This window comes from Choloepus didactylus, chromosome 10 (genome assembly GCF_015220235.1).
Source record: "Choloepus didactylus isolate mChoDid1 chromosome 10, mChoDid1.pri, whole genome shotgun sequence".
NCBI classification, from domain to species: domain Eukaryota; kingdom Metazoa; phylum Chordata; class Mammalia; order Pilosa; family Megalonychidae; genus Choloepus; species Choloepus didactylus.
In genome coordinates, this window is record NC_051316.1 from 81,197,270 (window position 1) to 81,223,346 (window position 26,077).

Below are 26,077 nucleotides of genomic sequence, written 5' to 3' on the forward strand. Positions count from 1 at the left end.
GGGACAGAGACTGACAGAAAAAAATGCTCAATAAATATTTGTTGAATGAATGAATAATTAATCTCTATAAGGCAACAGCTGGATCTAGTGAACTTCAAAGAGAGGAACTTGCCTCTGGCCTAGTCTTCCATTCTTCACAGAAAAATATAAAAATCCATTTTTAGAAATGTGTTCTCAAATGCGGATTTCTCACCTCAGGTAATTAGCCTGTTACCTCACCACCAAAGGAAAAAAAATTTAATCTCCACTGGTCCATTAGTAACAGACTCCTACCTGGGTTTCTAATACAAAATCAGATCATCTGAAACTCTCCATTTTAAAAAGTTTGTCTATACAGCAATCAATTAAATATCTGGCATTTCTGATGATAATATGCAGATCTAGATTAGACTTCCAAAAATCACTTCATGTTGTAGCCAAGAATAGGGAATTTGACATAACAATCCATCAAGTACCCTGGAATCAGCCACAATAAGCAGCAGAAACAATTTGTGGATTTCATCATCGTAGTAAGAAAAGTGGTGCAATGAGTTGGGAGTGAGGGTCTAATACTTGATTCAATCATTAAAATTGCTACAGCAATTGTATTGCAGTCTTCACTAAGAAAATGGAGATATCTGTTAGGCAATTAAAATTCCTGTAACATAATGTGTTTTTTATCTATTATTATGTAACAAGATACCCCAAAACTTACTGGCTTAAAACAACAATAATCACTTATTATCTCCTATGATTTCTGAGGGTTAAAAACTAAGGAAGGGATTGACAAGACAGTTGTGACTCAGAGTCTTTGATGATGATGTGGTCAGATGGTGGCTGAGAATGGGACCATTGTAAAGACTTCTCACGTATGTCTGTAGCTTGGGCTGGGAAAACTCAAATAGTTAGGGGTTGGAACAGCTAACATCAGTCTGGCGTCTCTCTCTATTTCACATAGAAAGATCTCTCCAAGATGGTAACATCAGGGCAACTGGACTTCTTACATGGTAGCTCAAGATTCCAGTGAAAGAGTCAAGTGGAAGCTACGTCACATTTTGTGGAAGTCACACACTGTCCTTTTCACAGCACTTTATTGTTTGAGGCTGTGATAAAGGTCTGCCCAAGATCAAGGTGAGAGAACACAGATTCCAGCTTTTGGTGGAAGAATGTCAATGTCACATTGTCAGAAGAGCAGGTGGGTTATGTTGTATATTGATGAGGCTATCTAACTCATGCTTATTTCTTTGTATTTTCTCTGCTCATGAAATTCTGAGAATTTATATGAAAGGTGCCATTTTTCTAAAAGTCATGATCTTGATAGAGTCCATATATAGCTTTGATATGATAGATTTTACAAATTTGTCAATACTTTGAAGACTTAAATGTTATAATTTTGAGTTAAGTTTTATACAGTTTAAAGTTAGGAGTCATTAAGGCATAATTTTAAAAACTTTTACAACTCAGGTTCAGTCTTTCTATCACATTGAAAAGTTGTAGTAAATAAAGCTAAAAATGCAGAATAGCTTTTTCACCTTCTTGGTTGATATTAAAAGACATCATTGCTTTCTCAAAGGATTATTTTAGTGTCTTAATTACAGTAAATTAGAATAATTAGAGTGAAATTATATGAACCTTACAATTCCCCAAAGCCTTTATCCTGCCTTTTAGTCAGATAATGAATGTTAATATAAATAATTGATACATTCTGAGTGCCTCCAAGTCTTCACACCTTACATTTTTCTTTTTAATTTTGCTCCAGATAGAAGGTGAATCATGTCATGCATTATTTCTTTGCTCTAAAGAGTGCTAATTAGCTTTCGGTGAACCTTATTGCAAATTAAACAAAGCAATTCCATAGTAACAGAGTGGCATATTCATTTCTTTCTTTTCTTTCCTTTTTTTAATTTTCATTAAAATAGGGGCAAAAGTCTTTCAAACAAACACAGCCAAAGCTTTTTGGTACTGTTTGTTTTTATGAACATATTGTTTTATGCTTAAAATTTTTACAAAATGTGTCTGGTTATATCTTAGACATGAAGGTGTAGTCAGAATAATTTGAAAGCATACTGTAGCAGGTCAGATATATACAATGACTGAATATTCAAAGTTTAATCTTGACTGGTACACAGGGAGTGTTATACTGTGTGCCTTGGGTTGTGCTTATCACTGGAAAGCTGGTAGAGTTTTGTACATATTATATCACCTTTGCTGTCTTGAGTTTATAAAAAATTACAGATGCCATGCCACTTACCAAATGGGAAATGAAGGTGCTAGAGGAGGATGTGATGAAGGGACTGCTGTGGTCTGAGAAGCCATAGAGGACCTTCCTAGGGAAGCAACAGCCCAGGGATGGGCTGGCTGAAACAAGGGCTATGGTGGCAGAAGAGAATTTCTGGTAAGGGGAACAATGTGTGCAAACATGCAGGGTCGAGTCTGCTCCCACAGATGGAAGTAACTTCAGTGAGGCTCTGGAGCACAAAGCCTGTGTGTGGAGGGAGATGGGTCTGGAGAGGGAGGCAGTGCCTCAGAGGCCACATTGTGCCTCTTTGGGCAAAATGCTCATTATCAGGGGAATTAGCAGAAATGCAAATTAAACTACACTTGAAGGACCATTTTATGCCTAGCACACTTATTTTGGAGGTAGGATAAGAAATGTCATCTTTACACACGATGATTTACACAATAGTACTACCCCGCTTCCTGCCACCCACAGTTCACAATATAAACAATGTTCAAATATTAGCTTCCCGTGTGCAACTGTGGCCATGGGAAACCTGCCTCAGCTGGCTAAACCCTGGTTTCCTCATCTGTAAGTCTGACATGAATGTATCCATCTCAGAGAATTGCTGGAAAAGATGAATAAGGTAGTGAATGTACACGACCTAGCCCATGGTGAATGCCATGTAGTATATTATGCCCTTAATAAATGCTATTTCCTCTTAGCTTCACTCACACTCAGTCCTGGATGTGCAAGATGCCTGAGGTGTGTTGTGTGAAAGCATGTCCACATACCCTCCAATCTAGTCAGACATGGGCAGAGCCTGGAGCAAACAACCAGCCGTCTTCTCTAACTTCATGGTGCCTTCTTAAAGTACTTACAGCATCACATGGGTTTCTGCTATTGGTATAGCAACATGGAGTTTTCAGCCATCTCTGCTTCTGAATCCACACTCCCCTCTGCTATGAACAAAGGATTATGTAGAAAGGATAGGCTCTAAACAATTTAGTTTCTTCTTTTAGTTCTGATGCTTTAATTGGGGTGACTACTTAATTTTTCATTCAAATAGGGACAATTTTGAGAGTGAAAAGGGTATACTATTAATAATTATCCCAGGACCACAGGGGCAAGCTGGAATAGATGGTCACCCTAGTTATAATACACTTCACAGACACCAAAAGAAATGTTAATAAGGTACATCCTGAACCAATCAATTGTGGCTGAAAGAGGGGAGAAGTGATTACTAAAATGCTGAGAATTCTTGCTTTCCAGATTTTGCTGTAGGTATCATTAATAATCAGAAAAATAAAAGTTAAATAATACCACATAGATGAAAATCTAAAAATGATTCCTACTCTGGTCTTATTCTTCTATCAGTCTCATTTCTCATATGAATTTACAACATGGTATTCTTGAGCATTACATTACTTTGAGTAAGAAATAGAGTGGCACTCCTTACCCTAAAATAACACATTTTACCCTACAAGTTTAGATTGATGTTAATATTAAATAGTGAATCATTAGGGCCAAACAACAAATGTTAGTGCATCTTGTTAAGGCGGCCACCCATTTAGAGTGTTAAAAAAAAAAAAAAAACAGAATGTCCGTTTTATGCTCATCTATGGGACATTTATTTCTATCAGTTATAGAATGCATTTTGGGATTGCATGCTCTTTTTAAATTATGATGCCCAAAGGTCATTTCTTCATGTGACAAATATTTATTGAGCAATGAGACAGCTACTGTGTTAAGTATGGGGAGAGCAAAAGACTCAGACTATGCCCTCAGTAAAACTTCAGTTTCATGGGGCATGCAGAAAAGTAGCTGAGGAATTGCAGTGCACTGTGATAAGGACTATGATGGAGAATGTACAAGAGCTCTGAGAATACATCTGAGGAGTGGTTAACCCAGCCTCACAGTCATCAGGGACAACATGCTATCTATGCTCTAACCCAAAGTGTGAGTAGGATTTAGTTCTGTAAAATGGAGTGGCTGAAGATGGTACTGACAGCTGAAGAAACATGTGCAGAAGTACAGAGAGAACATGACACATTCATGGAACCACAAGCGAGTATCCTGGAGCATCACTGTCATGGAGCAGCTTTCCTCTTTATGCATGAGCTGTTCATAGTTGTATTCCCAGCACCTTGTGCAGGACCTAAAATATTTAAAGTACTTTATTTTAAAATAAACAAACAAGGTATGAGATGCGTCTGATAAGCCACTCTGAAAAGCCAGATCATGAAGAGTCTTACATGATGGGCTAAGTGGTTAGTATTTAAACTTGTGGGGAGCCAGAGAGGGGTTGCAAGCAAGGAAATGATATGATAGGTTTGTCTTTGGCAGTTTTCCTGCGGACACATGATATTGGCATGATGTTTAAGCCTGCATCTTACTATTTAACAACCCCCCCCCCCAAATTATCTTGATTAAAAATTATGGCTTTTATACTTAATCTAGACAATTCAATGACAGACATTTGTCAGGCAGTACTTCTAAATATAAAATTATTTCTGGATAATTTGCCTCAAATATTTCCAACTAACAGAATTGATTTCTTATAGGAAACCCAGAAATTATGGTTTTATAAAGCCAGAGTTAGAACCAGTATTGGTAACTTTTCTGTACTATAGGAAATTAAAATGCTGGCACACATAAGTTGTAGCACAAATGAGAGGAAAAAAACAAAGATCCGGAGAGAGTAGCTGGGCCTGCAGGATACAAGTGAGCCACGAAATGGCCAGAGGGAAGTGGGGCATGCCTAGGAGGGGACATCTGAGCAGGAATTCATATAAGGTGGGAGAAAAAACACTTAAGTTGCCTTCTTGCAAGGACACAGGGCCGGTGTGTTTTGATATTACCATCCAGTCTCAGATACGAAGGGTAAGCAGAATAGGACAGGAGGCAGCTGTAATTTTGAGGATTGCTGAGAACACAGTTAGGCACTGTCTTAGTTTCCTGTTGCTGCCGTCACAAATTGCCACAAATTTGTTGGCTTAAAACAACACATATTTATTATCTTGCAGTTCTGAAGGTCAGAAGTCCAAACTGGGTTCCACTGGGCTAAATGCAAGGTGTCTGCAGAGCTGGCTCCCCCTGGAGGCTGTAGGGGAGAATGTTCCCTTGCCTTTTCAAGCCTCTGGAGGCTGCCACCTTTCCTTGGCTTCTGACCTCTTCTTCCGTATTCAAAGCCAGCAGCATGGCATCTTCAAATCACTCTCTCTCCCTCTCTGACCTCTGCTTCTGTCTTCACTTCTCTCTTTCTGACTCTGATTCTCCTGTCTCCCTCTCCTAAGAAACTTGGGCCCACCCAGATAATCCAGAATACTCTCCCCATCTCAAGTCTTTTTGCCATATAAAGTTCTATATTCACAGATTCTGGGGTTTAGGGCATGGACATCTTTGGGGGATCATTATTCTGTCTACTAAAGCCACACTGTAAAAATGTCAGTTGCATTCAACCGAATTTTCATGAGCTCAAAATTTGCATCTTCACTTGTCATCCCCTGGTCTAATAGCCTCAAAGTTCATTTAGAAGTCTGTCAAGATCTCAGAGCCAGCACCTCTTATTAACAAAATTTATATCCCTATCAAAATGGGTTGCTCCCCTTGATTTTCTAATTTCTGATAAGGATTTAACCAGCCTCCTACAGTCTTACTCATGGCATATTCTTATCATGTATTGGATATAGGTATTAGGTGTTTTCCTTATTCTCCGGCTTTTAAATTTAAGAATTGAAAAATAGTCCAAAACAGATATATGTGAGCCCCATGGAGAAGTGTACAAGGGTAAGGGTATCTGCTGGGTATGTCATGAATTCTGTTCCAGCAACGTCTCCACACACTTGCACCCTGCATCTCACTTTTGTAAGGCACGTGTGAGAAAAGGTCACACGGATGAGTGAGTCACAGGTCACTTTGTCTGGATTTGGGGAACCAGATCTTTACAGGTATCTCAGGGCATCAGGACTCATGGATCATTACAGGACTTCCTGACAGGGAAGAGAGCCACAGTTTCTGTGGGACCCTGAGATTAGGTGCTGTCCCTTCAGTTGGAAGAAGAGAGAGAACCCCAAACCCCACCCAACTTGTTGTCCAGGAACCCTAATGTGAGCAGCCCAAAGTTTTGGGAACAATCATATTCTTTGCATAGCAGCTCTTGAAATGTACAATGAAAAGGATATATTTTAAAGGAAATGTAGAAATACTACCTAAGTATTAGGGAAATTGGAAAGAAGTATAATTAAAACATCAGTCAAAGACAAATTGAAAAGCACCTGGAAAGGAACTGTCAGGTTTAACTGACAATGTTCAGCATGAATTAATGAAAACAGAGATTATGCCTAAAGGCTTTGATCTGCCTGATTGGGAAATGTGTTCACATTCTAAAATTTTTGTCTGCTATAAAACACTGTTTTAAGGAATGACGCTTTGCCATATGCTTGAATACACAAGGTTAATTTCTTTCCTATACATATTGCATTTTATGGAATAAATATTATACTGTAATATGGATATAATATATATAACTATATATAACTATAATATGATACTATACTATAATATGGATATAATATATGTAACTATACTATGATACTACAATCACCCTTGTCTCACACAAGAGTTCAAGAATCCATGGATTCTCATGGATAAATAGCACTTACTGAATTCCACAAAGATGGAATGGCCTTTCTCTCTCTCCCTCTCTCGTTCAGAGATCAATAGGCATAATTAATAATTACAAATCACCAAGACTATTTTCATCAACTATAAAACATTTTTTGCAGACATTATTAATGAGACATTTAAAGAAACAATTGTCTGCACTTGCAAGGAATCAAAATTCTTTCCCCCTTCTCAATTTCTCTGCAGCATTCGTAAATTTACTACTTTGGTGCATGCTGTTAGTAAAATACCTGATACCATTAATCTTTCAATGTTACCAGCATCAATGTTTAATCTCTAACTATTACCCTGGTATAGGTCATCCTTGTATATTGGTGAAATAGCCAAAGACCTTTTCCCAGAGACCAATCATTCTACCACAGAGCTGGGACTACAGAACAAAGGACATTGCCTTACATTTCTGGAAAAAGGTTTTGGCATTCCATGTATGTCCCATACAAATCATAAAGAGGAAATACTTTGCTAGATTGATTTTCAAAAACCAGTTCAAACATGGATATGTTTAATAGTATCTTTCAAATACGATTTAACAAAATACAATGTACCTTATATTTGGAACAAATAAGAAACTAAGCAATTCCAGCTTCAAGTTGGAATAAGAAAAAAGTATCTCCCTCCACATATTTTGCAAAGATCTAAATCTAGGCCTGTAATCATTTCTGACATTTTACTATCTCAAGGTTCATTATGTGTAGAGTTTTTCTTCAAATAATCAGACTCCCTACACTGATTTATATTGTGCATAGCTGGTTAATCTTCAGATTTTAATTGCAATTTAACCATGTATTTTAATTTAATTTATTCTCTCACATTTAAAAGCATTTCATATCTTTTCTTTAAAGGTAAAACTGAAGGCAAATAATATTTCCATTATGAATCCTCAGTTTAGATTTGACATTTCCTATGAGAATATTAAAGATAAATTATGTCACCTTGTAACCTAGAATCTAATTAGTTTTTAAAATATTGTATTAAAGAATAAGAGATGTAAAAAGTGAACACATTAATATAATCACTACTGAGACCAATACAGAGACTACTACCAGTTCCCAAAAAATCCCTCCTCCTTCTTCAGCATGGAAGTCATTACCAGTCCCATAGGAAGTAACCATTACCCTGACTTCTATCACCATAGATTAATTGTGCCTGTTTTTGAACTCCTCATAAATAGGATAATACAATATGTATTTGTTGGGCCTCTTCCCCCAACATGAAGTTTGTGAGATCGAACCATGCTGTTATGTGTTGGCAGTAATTCGTTTGTTCTCAGTGCTGCATATTATTCCATCACACGAAGAGACCGTATTCATTCACCCATTTTACTGTTAAATGACTTTTGAAATGTTTCCAGTTTGAGACTATTAACAAATGCTGCTATGAAAATTCTTGTATATGTTTTGGGGGCACATATGTTCACATTCCTTTTGGGTACATATCTAGGAGTGGAATTGTTGGGTTAAAGAGTCCGAGTATGTTCAGCTTTTTAGAAACTGCTAAACAATTTTCCAAAGTAGATGTACTACTTTAAACTCCCACCAGCAGTACCTGAGAGCTCCAGTTACTCCACCTCCTCACCAGTATTCAGTATTACTGGTATTTATTTTAGTTATTCTAGCACATATTTAGTTGTATCTCATTGCAGCATTGAAGTTTTAATTTCCATTTCCCTGAAAAATCAATAAAGTTGAGCACTTTATAATTTGTTTACTGGCTATTGGGATATCTTCTTTGCGTGAAACCATCCATTTTGTTAATTGGGTTGTCTGCCTTCCCCCCATTCCCCACCCCCACCCCCACCCCCCATTAAGTTATAGTCATTCTTCATTTATTCTGAATAGAAGACAACCTTTGTCAGTTATACGCATTGCAAATAACTTCTTCCAGTCTGAGGTTACTAATTTCACTTTCTTAACGTACTCATTGGCTGAACAACAGCTCCCAATTTAGGTGAACTCTATTTGAATTTTTTCTTTTTTAGTTAGTTCTTTTAATATCCTATTAAGAAATTTTTATCCACCACGAGGTTATGAAGATATTCTCCTATTGTTCCACTTGCATCATTTAGACCAAAACTCCATCAGAAATATATTTTGTGTAAGCTATAACATGGAGGTAAAGAGTCATTTTTTCCTTCAGATGAATATCCAATTGATCCAACACTGTCTAGTGGAAGTCTAACCATTTCCATCAAATCGCAGTGTCACTTTTGTCATAAATCAAGAGACCATCTACGCATGGGTCCAGTTCCTTTGTTCCTTGTCTGGTTCTCTTGTTCTGTTTGTCTATCTTTGTGCCAATAACACACTGTCTATCAGTTACTGAGAAAATAGTGTTGAGTCTTTTTCCATGATTGTGGGTTTTCCATTTCTCTTTTTAGTTTTGTCAGTGTCTGCTTTATACATATTGACACTTTATTTAATTATGTGGATACAAATTTAAATTTAAATATGGAATGGCCCACATTTTGCAATGACTTTTTATCTTGTGTAATGCTCCTTGTCTTGAATTCCACTTTGGCTAATACTAATCAACCAGCTCTTTCAGGGTAGGGTGTGGAAGGAAGTGGGTTAGTAGAGGGCAGGATTTGCATTGTATGTGGCTGTCCATCCTTTTAATGTTACTCTGTACTCATATTTAAGTTATGTCTTGTAAGCAGAATTATAGTTGGTTTTTTTGTTCATCCACTGAAAATCTTTGCCTTTAAATTGGAGTATTTAGTCTTTTTTACATTTAATGGAATTATTAATATAATTGGATTTAAACCTACTTAGGTACTAGTCATATTATATGCTTCGTTTCTTTTTTTCTCTTTTCTTGTCTTCTTTGAAAATAATCAAATATTTTTTATATTACAAGTTCACCCTTTATTAGCTTGTTCATTTATTATTCTTTTAATGGTTGCTTCAAGATTAAAATGTGTTTCCCCGGCTTATAATGCTGTAACATATATTAGTACTTTTGTCACTCACCTGACAATGCTAAGACTTTAGAACGCTAACTCCATATACATCTCAGTGCCTTAGGTTATTTTTGTCATGTGTTTTAGTTATATAGTTGAACTATATATTTATTTATATATTTGGCATACACATTTAACCCAACATGGCATTATTTTTATTATTCTGCACAATTATTACTCATTTAGATGTACCTAAATATTTGTCCAGGGGCTTTGCATGGGTCCCTAGTCCTCAGCACCCTGAGTTCTGCTTGTCATCTCCCCAGGACAGTGACACCCTTGAAGGCTTGCATTTATAATTGTCTAGCCAGAGGTGGCATACAGATCACCAAAAGCCTCAAGACGGAAAGGAGCAGTAAGGTCGAGCCCTCTTCTCTGTGCTTCTCTTCTCTCTGGAATCTGTTTCCCTGCCATGGTAGCCAAGAGCTCCCATGTTTTTCTCCTCAGTCCTAGATCACCAGATACTCGGCTCAGCCACCATTTTTGCTCAGCTTCCTGCTTGCTTGGCTTCTCTGCCTCTTCCTCTTCCCATTTTACAAATTAAAGCAACATAGGACATCAAGCCATACCCCTGTGTTTCCTTCTCTACAGGATTTTGGTTCCTTATATCTTTGTAGGTGGAACCGTTTTGTTTTGTTTTTAATGCAGCTTGACTATTTTTCCCTAGAAGGAAGATTTGATAGGCTGACAGCTATTTCATTGTAGTGAAAAATTGGAAAGTAGTAGTCTCCCCAAATTCTCTTATGAGTTTCAACAAAATGTTTCTACTTTTTGTAGAAGGAAGGAGTTGAAAGGGAAAGTTATGTTAATATTTTTTACCAAAATATGTTACGCATATTTTTATTTTGACTTCAGGTTTTGAATTTAGTCTCTATGCTGATAGAAACATTTATTTGCTGCCTCTTTATATTGGTAATTTTTTGAGAAGGGTTTCGGGAGCTTACCCTAGTCTGTTCATTTTACAGAAGGAAAAAACTGAAGCCAAAATAAGTTAAGGAAATGTGTCTGTCACATAATTACTTGTTAGCAGACCCAGGACTAGATCATAGGCCTTGAGATTCTTAGTCACTTGTTTTTGAAGGTTTTTTGGCCACAGAGTAGGGGACACTTCTTTCTTCTTGCCAGGTTATTTTTACAAGGCAGTGAGTGAGACATTCATGATTTCTGGAGTCATACATCAGGCACGTGGTTATTGACTTGATTACTCTTACTTTTCATTAAAGATAACATTGATTTTAATCGGTATTACCCATATCACTTTTTTGAGTCTTTTCTGGTTTTGTTATTTTCCTTGAATTTTTAAATACATCTAAGCAGACTGGAGAACATCCTGTATTTCAAGGGTCAGCCCAAAGAGGTTCTTCCTCAGCTAAATTCTGTTCATGACCTGGTCATTTACTTTCTTTTATGCCTTAGGGATTAGTAAGATGCTATCCAAGGAAAAATACATTTTACATTTGAGGAACTTATAAACTTGTTTTTTTCTATTCTATCATAGACATATCACAAGGAAGAAAGCATGCAAAATTAGTGGGAGACATAATATTTTAAAAAAGCAAAAAACTTTAAAACATTCCATGCTATGGGATGTTTCTTGTTGTAACTTGTACAAAATGTGACTTGTGACAGTTTTTCAAGTCCATCTTCTTTCCAGGTTCTTACAAGGCAAGTGATCACTATCCCAAATCAGCTAGAAAAGGTGGTATTTTGTGCAATAAAGTTCATCAGCTACTGTGCACAGATTTTCCTCATTCACATAAAACTTTATTTGAAGGGTATAATAAAAGCCATTCAATTTTTCTGAGATGCATTTTAAAATATTTTATCACCTCTGAAATCAGAATACATATTACAATTGCTAGCTTGCCATATTTAGTAGGCAGTCCTTTTTAACTTTTTCAGTGATACATAAAACAATGGTGTACTTTGTATTTAATATGGCAGGAGCAGATTATTTGCAGTATTAATGAAACACTAAAGTTCTGCAAACCCAGTCAGATGTGATAGAAATACTTCTCAACTACTTGGTTGGATTTCTGTTGTTACTGTTTTGTGTTGTTTTGTTTGTTTGTGGGTGATTTTTCCTTTGGTAATTTGTTAAAAGTAAATTCAGAAGTATGTTGTTTCGTTATATTTCTGTCACCAGTTACCCAATATTAATTCTGAATTTCAGGTAGGGAGGGATTCCCCCTTAGTTTTATGTGTCACCATCCCACCCCTCTCGAAGAGCTCACCTTTCCAACACTTTCATTTCCTTTGACTCTTTCCTCTCTTGTGCTCCTCTGTCTCCTTCATTGCCAATTACCTCCATATCATTTCACCTACCTCTTTCTTTGCTCTTACAGCTGCAAAATCTGTTTATTTCCTCTTATCTTCCATTTCAGTGAACAGAAGTCTGCTTTCTAGCTTTGTTTCTCCCACTCACATCACATCTTAGAGCCTGTTTTTACAGCTTTGAAATAGGACAAAAGAAAAGTCTGCCCCATGTACCTCATAATGCTGTGAAGATCAAATATAGAAAAACCCATGGACAAGTATCAAGATTTACACAAAGATAATATGTTTCATTTTATTTTATTATGTTTTATTTTTACCATATCTGTTTGAGACACCCCTGCTCACTGCTGGAACTCAGGTAAATTTTGGCATGTTTAGCCAACTGAAAGACAGGCCTGTCAAAAGCCTATTTCTGGTGTTGAGGAGGCTCCTAAGAAAGATCTGGAGTTGTTGCCATTCCTGGAGTCAGACACACCTGGACATGTCTGGCAAACTGATGGGCAGCCAGGCTAATGTCTCTAAGCAGAAATGAACCCATAAACCCATCTGTGATGGTTTGGTTCACATGTCACCTTGGCCAGGTGATGGTGCCCAGGTGTCTGGTCAGGCAAGCACTGGCCTAACTTTTACTGCAAGGACATTTGTGGCTCCTTAATAAACCTGAAGGCTGGTTTATTACATCATCAGTCAATTGATTGCATCTGTGATTGATTACATCAAGAAGGGCATGTCTTCCACAAGGAGATAATTCAATCAGCTGGATTTAATCCAATCAGTTGAAGACTTTTAAGGCAGAAGAGGGAGAACTTTCATTTCTTCAGCCAGCCAGCCTCTCCTGGGGAGTTCATCAAAGACCTTCACTGGAGTTGTCAGCTTGCTGCCTGCCACACAAATTTGGACTCGTGCATCCCCACAGTAGCCTGAGACACTTTATAAAGGCTCATATTTATCATATTTACAGCTATCTCCTGTTGGTTCTGTTCCCCTAGAGAAACCTAACTAATATACCATCCTACAGAGGAAGGAGCCTGGCACAAGGAGCTTAAAATGAAACAAAGCTCCAGTGGTTGGCAAGGAATAAGGTCTTCAAGCACAGCACAATGGTACTGACTCTAATCAGTCATTAGTCCTGATCCCTGAAAGCAAAGGCTTTAAGTAAAAACAGCAGATACTCAAAATCCCTCTCAGAAAAGGTAATCTGAAGACCAAAAAAAAAAAAAAAAAGTTCAAACATTATCCCATTATCCAACAGTTTGGCAAACATGTTAACATATAGAGAAAGAACATACACAAATTCAAATATCAAACCTCTAGTCAGTGATCTTCCTTCCTATGACATGGCTACTGCGTATCAACTTTCCTCGCTGTCACAAAGTAATCTTTTTAAACTAAATTCATTATTTTACTCCCCTGGTAAATATTCTTTTACAACTCACCATTTCCTACCTAACAAATTTTCAAATTATTTAACATGTTCTACAAAACCTATTATAATCTGTCCCCAGACTAATTTTCTGCTTATAAAATGATATGTACGGTACTAAGATGGAAAGCATGATAATAATACTAAGCATAAAAACTATAAAAATGGATCCTGTGATGTCAACAGAATTAGATAAAATATATTTAAACTGAAATACAGCCCCCATTTAACTTTTTTTGTTTGTTTGTTTTAGAATTTGGGATTCAAATGTTGATATTACATTATACAGCTAGGGTTAAAACCACACTTTTTGTCACAAACTCTGCTACTTTGAATTCCAAGAAGACTTCAGCAAAATAGTCCTGGCATTATTGTTGTTCAGATTTCATCTTTGATACAATTTGCTGTGAAAGTGACCTTTTCCCACTGCAGTTTTTTTCACCATTAGACAAAGTAAGATGTGAAATTGTTTCCACCTTAGGCAAAGCTGACTGAATCTTATTATGATGATGACATGATAAAGGCCTGATAGTTAAAATGCCCTTTGTCTTTGTCATTTTTTTCCTGTTCAAGTTAATATCACCATTTTTAGAAGATTCTCGTAAGTTTTATTGTTTTGTTTGCTTCATTTTGTTTTAGGATCATTGCTCATGGCTGTTATTATTTAAGGTACATAAACGTACACAAAGAAAAATAGGTTTTTATAACTTTCATATGTGATTTCTCTATGCAGTTTATTTTATGGGCAGATATTATAGGAATTAATTTTTTTTTCCACCAAAACTATTACTTTTAATAGAAAGAATTTATCACATTCAACAGCACTCATTTTCAATCCTTTTATTGTATCTACAATCATTTACCCAGTATCATGTGTTTTTCCTGTTACATTAAGCCTAATTTCATAAGAAATAGATATTTTTGTCAACAAGCCAAGAATATCTGCTTAAAAACTAAGATGTTTCAGATGTTTGCTTATAACCTAGGGTTAGCTATGAATTTATAAACAAGTCCCAAGGCTTGTGTCAGTCAAGATTTTGTTTGTTTGTTTGAAAGGGAGAGAATCATAATGGAAAGTCAGCTCAGCAGAATGGAACAGCTCATTTTATGGATTATCGGGGCAGCTCACAGGATGGAAGAAGGGGTCCCAGGACCCCTGATTCCCTCCCCCATACCTCCCATCATCCCTCACCTCCTCTTCATGAACCTCCTCAGACAGTGCCTGCCCTTGGCCTCTTCGTCTAGCATAGCCTTAAATTCCTAAACTCTTTCTGCCTCATGCCTATCAACATGTTCCCACCTGGAATGTCCTCCTCCCACCTAGACCAATAGACTAAGCTTCCTACCTTCCTCCTCCTTGAAAAATTTCTTCTTGTGATAAGTGGGGATGCTGAGCTGAGGCCTGCATCATCAACAAAACTGTTAACTTACTACATATTTATTGAGTGACTACTATGTGATGGTGTTGCTCCAGGGCCTGAGGATAAAATAGAAAGAAAAGCTGTAAGGTGTTCAACGGTTCGGTGGGAGAAAAACATGAGTTAAGGTTAATCAAATCGTTACACAAAAGCAGAGCTTGCTTCTTATCCTCCAACATAATTTCTCTCATCTCCCATGGTAAATTAGTTTTTATCTGGGCAGAGTAAACACTACTTTTCCCAAACTTCCTTGCAGCTGGAAATTATCATATTTTCAAGGAGGGGAGTGTTTGCCCCCTCTTCTCCTTCCCCTCTCCTGCAGGCAGGGTCGTGAACATGGGGGCTGGTTACGGCCACGCACAGCAGGGCTAAGTCCCCAGAGATGGCTGAGTAACAGGATAGAAGGAGCTCTGCATTCCTGCAGGAACCCACAGACCAGAGCTGCTCTGCAAGCCCTGAGGCTGCCTTCCTGCACACAAACACACCAAAGAGAAATCAGCTTCCCTCTTGCTGAAGCCACTGTTATTGAGGTCTTCATTACATGGAGTGAAAAAAAATAATAATAACATATGTGTGTGTGTATATATATATATATATATATATGTATTTATATACACACAGCAATTGGTATATATTTACAGATCGTAATAAATTCTGTGAAACCTTGAAACAGGGAATCTGGCCTACTAAGAAAAGATCAAGGAAGATGTCATCATTCACTTATTTAAAAAAATAAATAAATAACTTCGTGCCCATGAAGTGCTGCCAGGTGCTGTTGTAGGAATTAGGAATGAATAGTGAAGAAAGTAAAATCCTTGTTCTCATAGATTTTACATTTTAGTGTATAACAGACAATCAATGGATAAAAAATATAGTAAGTAACGATAAAGCTCCAAAGGAAAGCTTTGGAAGCAGTGTAGTTAATTTTAGGTTGTTTTTCTTATTTCTTTGTTTTGTTTTGTTTGAAATGATTTTTTTAAATTTTGTGATAAATAAAGTTTATAAAAAAGGGAAAATGGAGCATAAAGGAGAGAGAGAGACAGTGTTGCTGTTTAAGACAGGAGAATCAAGGAAGAGCTCTCAGAGGTGATGTTACCATTTGGGGAGTGACCTGGGTGAAGCGAGAGAGTGAGGATCCTTGGGACCATCTTGAAAAAGTGTCCCAGGAAGAAGGAAAAGGCAGCACACAGAATCTGCTGTAGACATGTGTTTGAAATGTAAAAAGAACAGCAAGAAGGCCAATGTGGCTGGAGCCGTATGAGCAGATCTTCCTTAAGGAATCAAGCAAATGCAACTTAACTGAACACATTATTTTTTTGTTACTGCAGCTCATTTTGACTAAAACTTTGCTACCTTGAAAATAACTCCTTAAAAGGGCAGAAGAATACCACAGAGAAGAAGAACTTACATTATTGATATTCAACTAATTAAAACTTATAAATGATTGATTGTTAATGTTGAAATTCTATCTTTTGAAGCAGGAGTGCTTGAGCTTTCTCCTCTTTCGGCTCACCCTCCCCTACTCCATTTAGAGAATTTCCAAATAACAAGAACGAGATGTCATAGGGTTCTCTGGTTTCATGTGACATTCACAAAATTAAGAATATTCCATGGATTTTTTTTTGTAATAAGATTTTTAACATAACTTTTTTACTGAAAGTGCTTTCATGAGCTCTCTATAAGATATATTTCCTCAAATAGTCTATCTGGGGCAAGATTTGGTGAAATAGTAACTGCATGTAATTTTGCACCAACTCTCTTGGCCCTTCCTCTATCTGAAAGCACCCAGAGATCTTACCAAAGACTCTTACGGAAGATATGGGTAATTCAAACCACTGCTCCCATTACACCATGAAAGTGCTTCTGTGAGAGGCATGGTTATAACAAACAATAAGGAAAATGTGCTTTCAGCAGTACAGAGCATTTTTAGGAAAAAGTATATTTTGATACAAAAGTGCATATGTCTCATCTTAAAAGGAAATGGATTAGAATGTAGCGGTGAGTTGATTGGCCTTAGGAGTTTAGTTCTTTAAGGGAAAATAGCAAGCGTTCCCAGTTCATCCTGGCAACTGGCTCCTCAGCCCCCAATGCTGCTCCTCTCAGTTTCTCACTAAAATGTCCAAAGACAGAGAAAACATATGTACCCCCACAAACACAAAGAAAACTATAACTATCAGGCAACCTAACACTATAATCTTGGGAGAATTGACAACAATTGCAAGGCTAGATTGAGAAAAACAATTCAGAATTCAACAAATGGCATACACAGGCTTCAATTTATGGGAAAATAAAAAGACTGTCTAAAAGTATAAGAAAGAGAGTGTATTTTCTCCCAAAGTATCTGTCCTCCTGACCCAGAAAACTAGGGACTGTGTAATCAGAAAACCGTATAACTGTCCCTCTTTTCTCTTTAGGTGCCAAAGAGATGGTAAACCCTGGCTTCCAATTGTCTATATTCAGGATGAGATTACAATTCCAGAGAAGAGTCAGGTCATAATATTGGTAGGGAATCTGGGGATTGGTGGAAGCACAGAGAATTCTGACAATTAAACCCATGTGGACAGCCCTGTAATCATGGTCTTTAATAAAGATTGGAAAGGAAGATGTAACATCCTTATTCACAAATGATTTGGCCATGTAAATAGAAATTCATGCAGATGCTACCAAAAATACTAAATTATTAAGTGAATTTATGAATGTCACTGATCACAAAAATGAATATACAAAAATAAATTGTATTTCTGTGTATGGCCAATTAATAATTATAAGATAAAATTTAGAAATACTATTTATAATAGCATCCCAAACATGAATTTTAACAAAAGATGTGCAAGGACCTCTACACTGAAAACTGTAGAGCAATACTGAGAAAAACTGAAGAAAACTAAATAAATGGAAAGTTATGTCCACCTTAATGGATGAGAAGACTCAATATTGATAACATGTCAATTCTCCCTAAAATGATCTTTAAGTTCCATGCAATCCCAATCAAAATACTATACGGCTTTTTCTCAAAACTGGCAAGCCAATTCTAAAACTCATATGGAAATACAAAAGACCTGGGGTAGCCAGTCACATGAGCAAAATAACAAGATTTTTATTATATGTCACATCTACAAAAATTCATAAGAAAATGGGGTGTGGCCATAAAAACCTAAAGCATGTAGTGGTGCCTTTGTGGCTGGGTGGAACGTGTCCAGCAGACATCAAAGGAGAATGAAGAGGATGAAATTACAAACTGGGCTGTGGAGAGGCAAAATAATGGTTCACCAAAAATAACTTGGAATATAGAAAAGGTACCTAATGAATCCATGGCTTTCAGCAAGGAGGTTTCTGGGATAAATGTTGACAGCATGAGCTGGCTTATTCCAGCTGCATTTGATAGGGCAATACAAGAGAGAAGACAGCTCAGATTAAACAGCCCAGAATAAAAAATTGAGAACATTTTGAAAGCCCCAAAATTCTAGGACTTGCTGAGCTGGAAAGTAAAAGTTTGTCATTGGCAGTCCATATCTGTATCCACATGTATATCTACCCACAATCTCGTGCCTATTCTTGTTCCTTTTTCATAAACTTCCATTCTTTTATGTATGTAACATCTTATTGTACGTTATTTTTGCTTGAATTTCCACAGTGTAGCCAAACTTTGAGGCATTACAGGTAACAAAGTTTAAGTATATCTATTGCTTAGAAAGAAGTTGACAATAAATTAACTGAAAGAAGGGTGTCCAAAATGTTAATATAAGATTCATTTCCTGTTAAAAAAAAAAAAATACACTCCATAGAAGATGTTACCATATGAAATACATCATAGTATTTCGGCAGCTACTTCTGAATGATTGGTAGGAAATTCTATATTCAAAATTTTGTATTCAGAATTCTGTATTCAGAAAAACATCACAAAGAATGACAGGTTTTGATTGAGAAAAGAAAAAATTATCAAGAATTGAAATCTTAAATGATGCCGTAGTGCTTCCTGTAGCCAAACTATATATTAGAAAAGTTAAGTTTCCATGCAAAAAGCAAGCAAACAAATGAAACAGTTATGAAGAAAGTAAAGGCTGGTACATATTAATAGAACTAAAACTACAGATTGCGAACAGAGCTCATTAAATATATCATAAATATATATACATATAATTTATGAATAAATTATTTCTCAATGAATCACTAATGTATCTTTAAAACAACACCTGGAAAAGAATTTTGGCTGCTCCCAAAATGCAGATGGCCAGTTAACTCAACTTTCAAACACATTTACTTTATATTTTAAACCCCCAAATTTCCAACAGCATATTGCTTGAGGATTATAATTAACATGGAGTCACTATTAGCCTGTTAGACTGAATCCTGATAACAAGAAAAATTCCTAAAAATAAACAAAAATCCCTTTTTTATCTTAAATGTGAAAGTTTAGTACCATTTTTCCAGAATTAGTATCCAAAATACTAGAGTATATTCATTCTGACAGTGATTTTATAAAGATGTAATAACAAACACTCATCATGAAATCTAAAAACCATATACTTAAATTCTAAAATCCATTTCCAGGAGGCAAGTAGCTGACACTTTTTTATAATTAATCTATTTATTTCTAATTGTGTTAAAATATACATAACATAAAAATCATTTTAACCATTTTAAATGGACAGTTCTTAGACATTAAGTACATTGACAATACTGTGTTAAGTTTTACTGCCATTTCCAGGCTATTTTCATCATCCCAAACCAAAACTCACATTCATTTAGCAATAACTCCCCATTCCTCCCTCCCCCCACCCCTGGTAACTACTATTCTGCTTTCTGTCTCTATGAATTTGTTTATCCTATTTCACATAAGAGAAATCATGCAATACTTGTCCTTTTGTGCACGGCTTATTTCACTCAACATGATGTCATCAAGATTCATCCATGTCTCAGCATGTCACTTCTTTTAACAGATGAATAATATTCCATTTATAGATATGCCACATTTTGTTTATTCATCTATTGATGGACACTTGGATTGCTACCTTTTGGCTATTGTGAATAATGCTACAATGAATATTGGTTGGCACCTTTTGACTGATTTAAATATCAGAATCGATCAAGCCACCAAATACCATTAAAGTTGCTTTAAATATTTCATGCTAAGATGAAGACATTTCAGTGCCAACCACCTACTACTTTACAAGTTTGGCAATCACGATGTGTAGCTTCCATGGTAAAACAGTCTGGAGTTTAGATTTAGTCCAGACAATGGTCCGATAAGTTAATCCTGTTGGTTGAACTTCCACAATGTACAGTGCCCAGAACACAGTTGTAGGAAGGCAAGGAGGTGCAGTGATTGCTTCACAAATTAATTTCATTTTACGCTCATCCCACTCTATTGGTAGCAGCTCAGAAAAACTGCTTGCAAAGGACCCTAAGGCCACATCTGGGCTCAAAGAGGAAGGGGTACAGTTCCACCTGAGCTGTGTTAGACATGGGGGAATAAGCCACGGCACTGAAGGTGAATATTTGGGTACTCTGTTGTAAACAGTCTGTAGATTTGGATTCTAGCCTAAACAAGGAGTTTTTAGAAATTTTTTCCTAAATATGCAAAGTATAATGTTTCATGACTTTAGTTTTCATTCTGCCATCAATTCACTCTAAAAACTTGGCCGGGCAAGTTGCTTAAACGCTCAGTATTCTTTTCAGTTGGAAGGAGCATACAGTGGAGGAAAGACTCTAAAATTATTAACTGTGTATCCTTAGACAAATCGCTTAACACCTATGAGTCTCAGTTTGCTGCCCATTAAAATGTGGATGGTGAAAAAATCCTAGTTAATTTACCAGGTTTTAGAAAGAATCCATTTAGAACCAAAAATCATGTTTCAAATTCATTAAAATGTATTAGATTTCTTATTATAAGCAATAGTTCCATAATAACTGCCTAATTGCTATGCAATGAGGAATCACATGTCTCTATGTCCATGATCCTTCCACAAAACTGTTACAGAATAAAAAGACCTTTCCTATTGACAATAGTAGTTAGTAAAGAAGCATATATTTAAGCAAAGAGCATTTCATAATTACATCATTTTTTAAAATGGAAAATTGGTGTAAAGACACTTTCACATAGAGAAATAATTCTCTATCGCAATGTTTTCCTGTTCTCAATTTTGGTCAGGCAATTCATCTGTATTTGGTTATACCTTCAATTTGTTTCACTAGAAACTCATATTTTATTACTTACAGTCCTGTGTTGTCTTGTGGCATGCCTGGGTATCTGAAAAGATTAGTGTAAATTGAATTTTATGACTTGATTTAAGTTGTAAGTGCTCTAGATTACCTGGTAATTCACTTCTTAAATATATTTTTTAATTCATCTATTTTGCAAGCTCAAGGTTTTTTATACTGGTTTTCTTATAAAGGATATGTTGGGAAGCAGAAATGAAATTAATAAGAACTCATCAGTGCTTGGGACTTTTAGACAATACGTTCCTTTTATAGCAAAATTGGTGCACATGTGGGAAAGCATGCTGTCAGCATTATCTATTTAGGGAAAAAACAACTTACCATTTAAATCAGAAATGCCACTGGAAAGGTTTTACTGTAACTGTTGAAATTTCAAATTCAAATGCTATTTGTTGGTGTGAATATCTGTGTAATTTTGATTTCTCTGTTTCTGTGCAAGGAAAGTAGGATCCATTTGTGTGGATGTCTTATCATAGAAAATTAAGTGCTTTCACAGAAGGGGTAAGCCATTGAAAGATGAGTTAGTCAAGATTGACAAGTAAGCCTTTGCCGAGTCAGGTGGGGTATTGCATATCTTGCTTTGTTGATTTTTGTCTTGATGCTTGTTACTGATTTTATGGTGATATTTAATACATTGAATAAAATAGTCTATTCAGATTAAGGAGAAAAAAGATCTCTCAAATAAATGTAAAATGCAGTCTGCAAGATTCTTAGGTTATGAGTGGCATATTTTATGTAGTCAGTGCCTCCTGATTTCAAATCACCTTTTTATTTTATCTTTGCTTCGAAGATCTCAAGATTCTTATACATGTATGGGACTATCCATTTGAAAACATCTTCCTCTAAGGAAACCTCATTAAAATATGATTTGCAAACATAATGCTGATGGGGTTAAGCTAATTTCTAATTTAGTTGGGAAATTTCTAATTTAAAATATAATTAATTAAATATAAGCTATGATACTGTGTGTGATAATGTCAATGACTTTGATAATTAAAAGATATTTGCAAGTGGATACTGAAGAACATTTGCATTCCAGCAATATAGATCAGCTAATGAAGTCAAGCAAATGAGAAAGTAAACCCAAGACTTTTCACCAAGGACTGGCTTTATCCTCACTGTGTTTCTCCAGACCCTGTGCAAAACAGCAGAATAGTTTCTACCTTTGTGTTAAAATATAGTTTTATCTCTGCAAACTACATAAAAGTTTAAATAATGATCAAGGAAACATCAGACATTTAAACTTTACTCACTCTGATTGTTTTTTCTTCCATTATTATTTTTTTTTATTTTGAAATAAATTCAAAGTTACATGAATAGTTGCAAAAACAATACTAGCCCCATACACAGGATTCCATCATACCCTGACCCCCCTCCCCCGATAGCTCAATCCACCAACTTTAATATGCTGTCGCATCGCTATTTCTTTCCCTCCCTATCATCCATCATCTATTGCTCTATCTTCTGAACATATGAGAGTTAGCTGCACACATCCTTGAACAAACACTATAATTCACGCATGTACTTCCCATGGACAAGAACATTCTTTTATGTAATTCCATTAAGTGCAACTAAGAAGTATAAGAGATTCAACAATGATACAATGCTTACATTCTGTATTTCCTTTTCCTTATGTCTCAGCTGTGTCCCTTCGAGCCACCTGTCCTCCACCCTCCAATCCCACCCAGGTTCATCCTTAGCATTCAATTGTCGTCTAGTTAGACTGTCTTTTTTTTTTTTTTTCGGTTGCAGAAACATATATACAGCCTAAATCTTCCCATTCCACCCCCTCCCTAGCCTTCCATTAGTGGGATTAATCACATTTAGAATGATGTTATGCTCTTTCCCATCATCCATTACTAGAAATTTCCTTTCACCTCAAACAGCAACCCTACACTCCTTTCTTAACTCCCCATTGCCCCTTCCCCCATTTCTCTTAACTCATATTCTACTTTTCATCTCTATGGTTATATTCTCTGATAATTTCTTTGTGTTTACTGTGGGGCTTAAAATTAATCTCTTAAATCCCTATCAATCTTTTTTTTCTTTGATACCACCTTCACTTCAATAGGGCACATAAACTATGTTCCTATACGCCCTCATTCCCCCACCTTTATATAGTTGTTTAAAATTACATATTTTACATTGAGTTCAAAACCACTGATTTGTCATTAGAGTTTGTGTATTTTTATTCATGTAGGAAGTAAATAGTGGAGTTATAGTTCAAAAATTATTGACTTCTATTTGTATTCCATTGTGGTTGGAGAATGTGCTTTGAGTATATTCAATTTTTTTTTTCTTTTTTAATTTCTTGAGGCTTGTTTTATGTCCCAGCTTATGGTCCCCTCTGGAGAAAGATCTGTTATCACTAGAGAAAAATGAGTGCCCTGGTGATTTGGGATGTAAGGTACTATATATGTCAGTTAAAATTCTCTATATCTCCTTCTCCTTTCTTTGTCTCTCTGTTGGTAGGGCTTCCTTTAGAATCTGAAGTAGGGCACGTCTTTTATTGGCAAACTCTCTCAGCAATTGTTTGTCTGTGAAAAATTTAAGCTCTCCCTCAAATTTGAAGGAGAGTTTTGCTGGATAAAGTATTCTTGGCTGCAAATTTTTCTCTCTCAGAATTTTAAATATGTCATGCCACTGCCTTCTCGCCTCCATGGTGGCCGCTGAGTAGTCACTACTTAGTCTTATGTTGTTTCCTTTGTATGTGGTGAATTGCTTTTCTCTTGCTGCTTTCAGAACTTGCTCCTTCTCTTCGGTATTTGACAGTCTGATCAGAATATGTCTTGGGGTTGGTTTATTTGGATTTATTTTATTTGGAGTTTGCTGGGCATTTATGCTTTGTGTGTTTATATTGTGTAGAAGGTTGGGGAAATTTTCCCCAACAATTTCTTTGAATACTCTTTCTAGACCTTTACCGTTCTCTTCACCTTCTGGGACACCAATGAGTCTTAAGTTTGGACATTTTATTTTATCTATCGTATCCCTGAGATCCATTGCGATTTTTTCAATTTTTTTCTCCATTCTTTCTTTTGTTCTTTCATTTTCTGTTCTGTGGACTTCTAGGACACTGAGATGTTGTTCAGCTTCCTCTAGTCTTGTATTGTGAATATCCAGAGTCTTTTTAATTTGGCCAACAATTTCTTTTATTTCCATAAGATCTTCTATTTTTTTGTTTACTCTTGCAATGTCTTCTTTATGCTCTTCTAGGGTCTTCTTTACGGCACTTATATCCTGGGCCATGGTCCTCTTGATGTCCTTTAAATCCTTTGCCATGTTTTCGTTCTTTGATTGTAGTTCTTTGATTAATTGTGTGAGGTACAATGTTTCTTCTGAAATCTTGATTTGTGTGTTTGGAGCTGGATTCTCCATATTGTCTGGTTTTATCATATGTATTAAGATTTTATGTTGTTTTTGGTCTCTTGGCATTTGTTTTGCTTGATAGGGTTCTTTCAAGTTGTAACAAAAAAAAGGATATCGATCTAATTTTTCAGAGACACCGTTTGGTGACGTACACTTTCTCTAACTAACCAGCAGATGATGTCTGTGAGTCACCTATATCCCTCAAGTCAGTTCTCAACCTTTTTTCCACAGTGTGTGGGGAAATGATTCTTGTGGGTTCAGTTGGAGAACTCAGTTTGGGTGTGTTGCTGGAGCCATCTGCCCTGAATGTGGGGCGTGTGTACGGGTGGCCAGGGATGAAGGGCAGTTCTAATGTTCAAATCTCCCAGGTTCCAGGAGATTCCAGGCCGCCGCAAGAGTCTAAGCCTTCATTTCAGTTCAGCCCCAGACCCTCTCGCTGTCCCACAACCACTGGACTTGGCGTAGCCTCTCTGGGTTCTCCAAGCAGTTCCCCCATCCCAGTTCAGCCAAGGGAATGCTGTGTTATGTCATCAGTGTGTGCTGTCCCTTAAGGGAAGCCCTAGGCCACTGGGCTGTGCCGCGGGGCTCTCAGCTCATTTCAGAATGCAGAATGTCTGAGGCTGTCTTTACTGCAATGCCTTGCGGGCTGAGAACCGCTGAGGTTTTCTCCACAGAGAGAGAGCGAGGGATAGAAAAACTCCCAGGTTCACCCTCAGCCAGAGATAGCTCCCAATTCTCTGGGCTCCCTATCCTGAGACAGATATGTCCCCTGACTCTCCCAAGGTCAGTTGTCACCAAAAGCCTCTGTCTGCTTGTTAAGGATTTGCTGTCTGTATTGAGCAGTTATTATTAAAACCTCACTTGGAGCTGGGCTGAGAAAGTGCACGGCACGGCTTCCATGAGGGAGGGGCTCTCGGCTCTAGGCTCTCGGCTCTCAGCGCGGTCCACGGTTTTACTTACAGATTTTATGCTGTGATCTTGGGCGTTCCTCCCAATTCATGTCAGTGGGTGTTGAGTGTACAGTCACGTTTGTCTCCCCGCTACCATTCCAGGTTATTTACTGGTTTTTTGTTCATTTATGAATTTTTCTGGGGGAGACTAAGTCTTCCGCTTCTTTCTATGCCGCCATCTTCCCAGAATCCTCTTCCACTATTATTTTGATGAAAATATAGGTGTTTCTGCTAATAGCTAAGACATAAAGTCCTACACAAGACTATACATTTTCTTGAAACCATTAGAAATTTTTTTAATAAAGAATTACCATTAGAAATTTAAAAAGAAAATAAAGTCCTTTATCATGGCTTGTCTCTTTGTTCAAATCAAATATAATATCATCTTCAGAATTTTTTCATATTTTTTCCCAGCAAGAGTGGACAACTTAGTGAACTCCAGTTCACTGTGAGATCAAAGTAAAATAATGCTCTCATTTAAAATCAGAATAAAACAGACTACCTCTAAAATCACTGGGTGAAATTGAAGAATATTTATATAATCAATTTTTGCTTCTTTTTCCATGAGCAGGTTTACAGGAC

The 26,077-nt window shown here is 36.6% G+C and overlaps 1 long non-coding RNA gene across 1 annotated transcript in view; it reads right to left on the bottom strand.

Annotated features, from left to right (window-relative positions):
- Positions 1 to 26,077, bottom strand: part of LOC119545521 — a 35,252-nt gene that overhangs the window by 2,559 nt on the left and 6,616 nt on the right. The gene's annotated exons all lie outside the window — the stretch shown is intronic.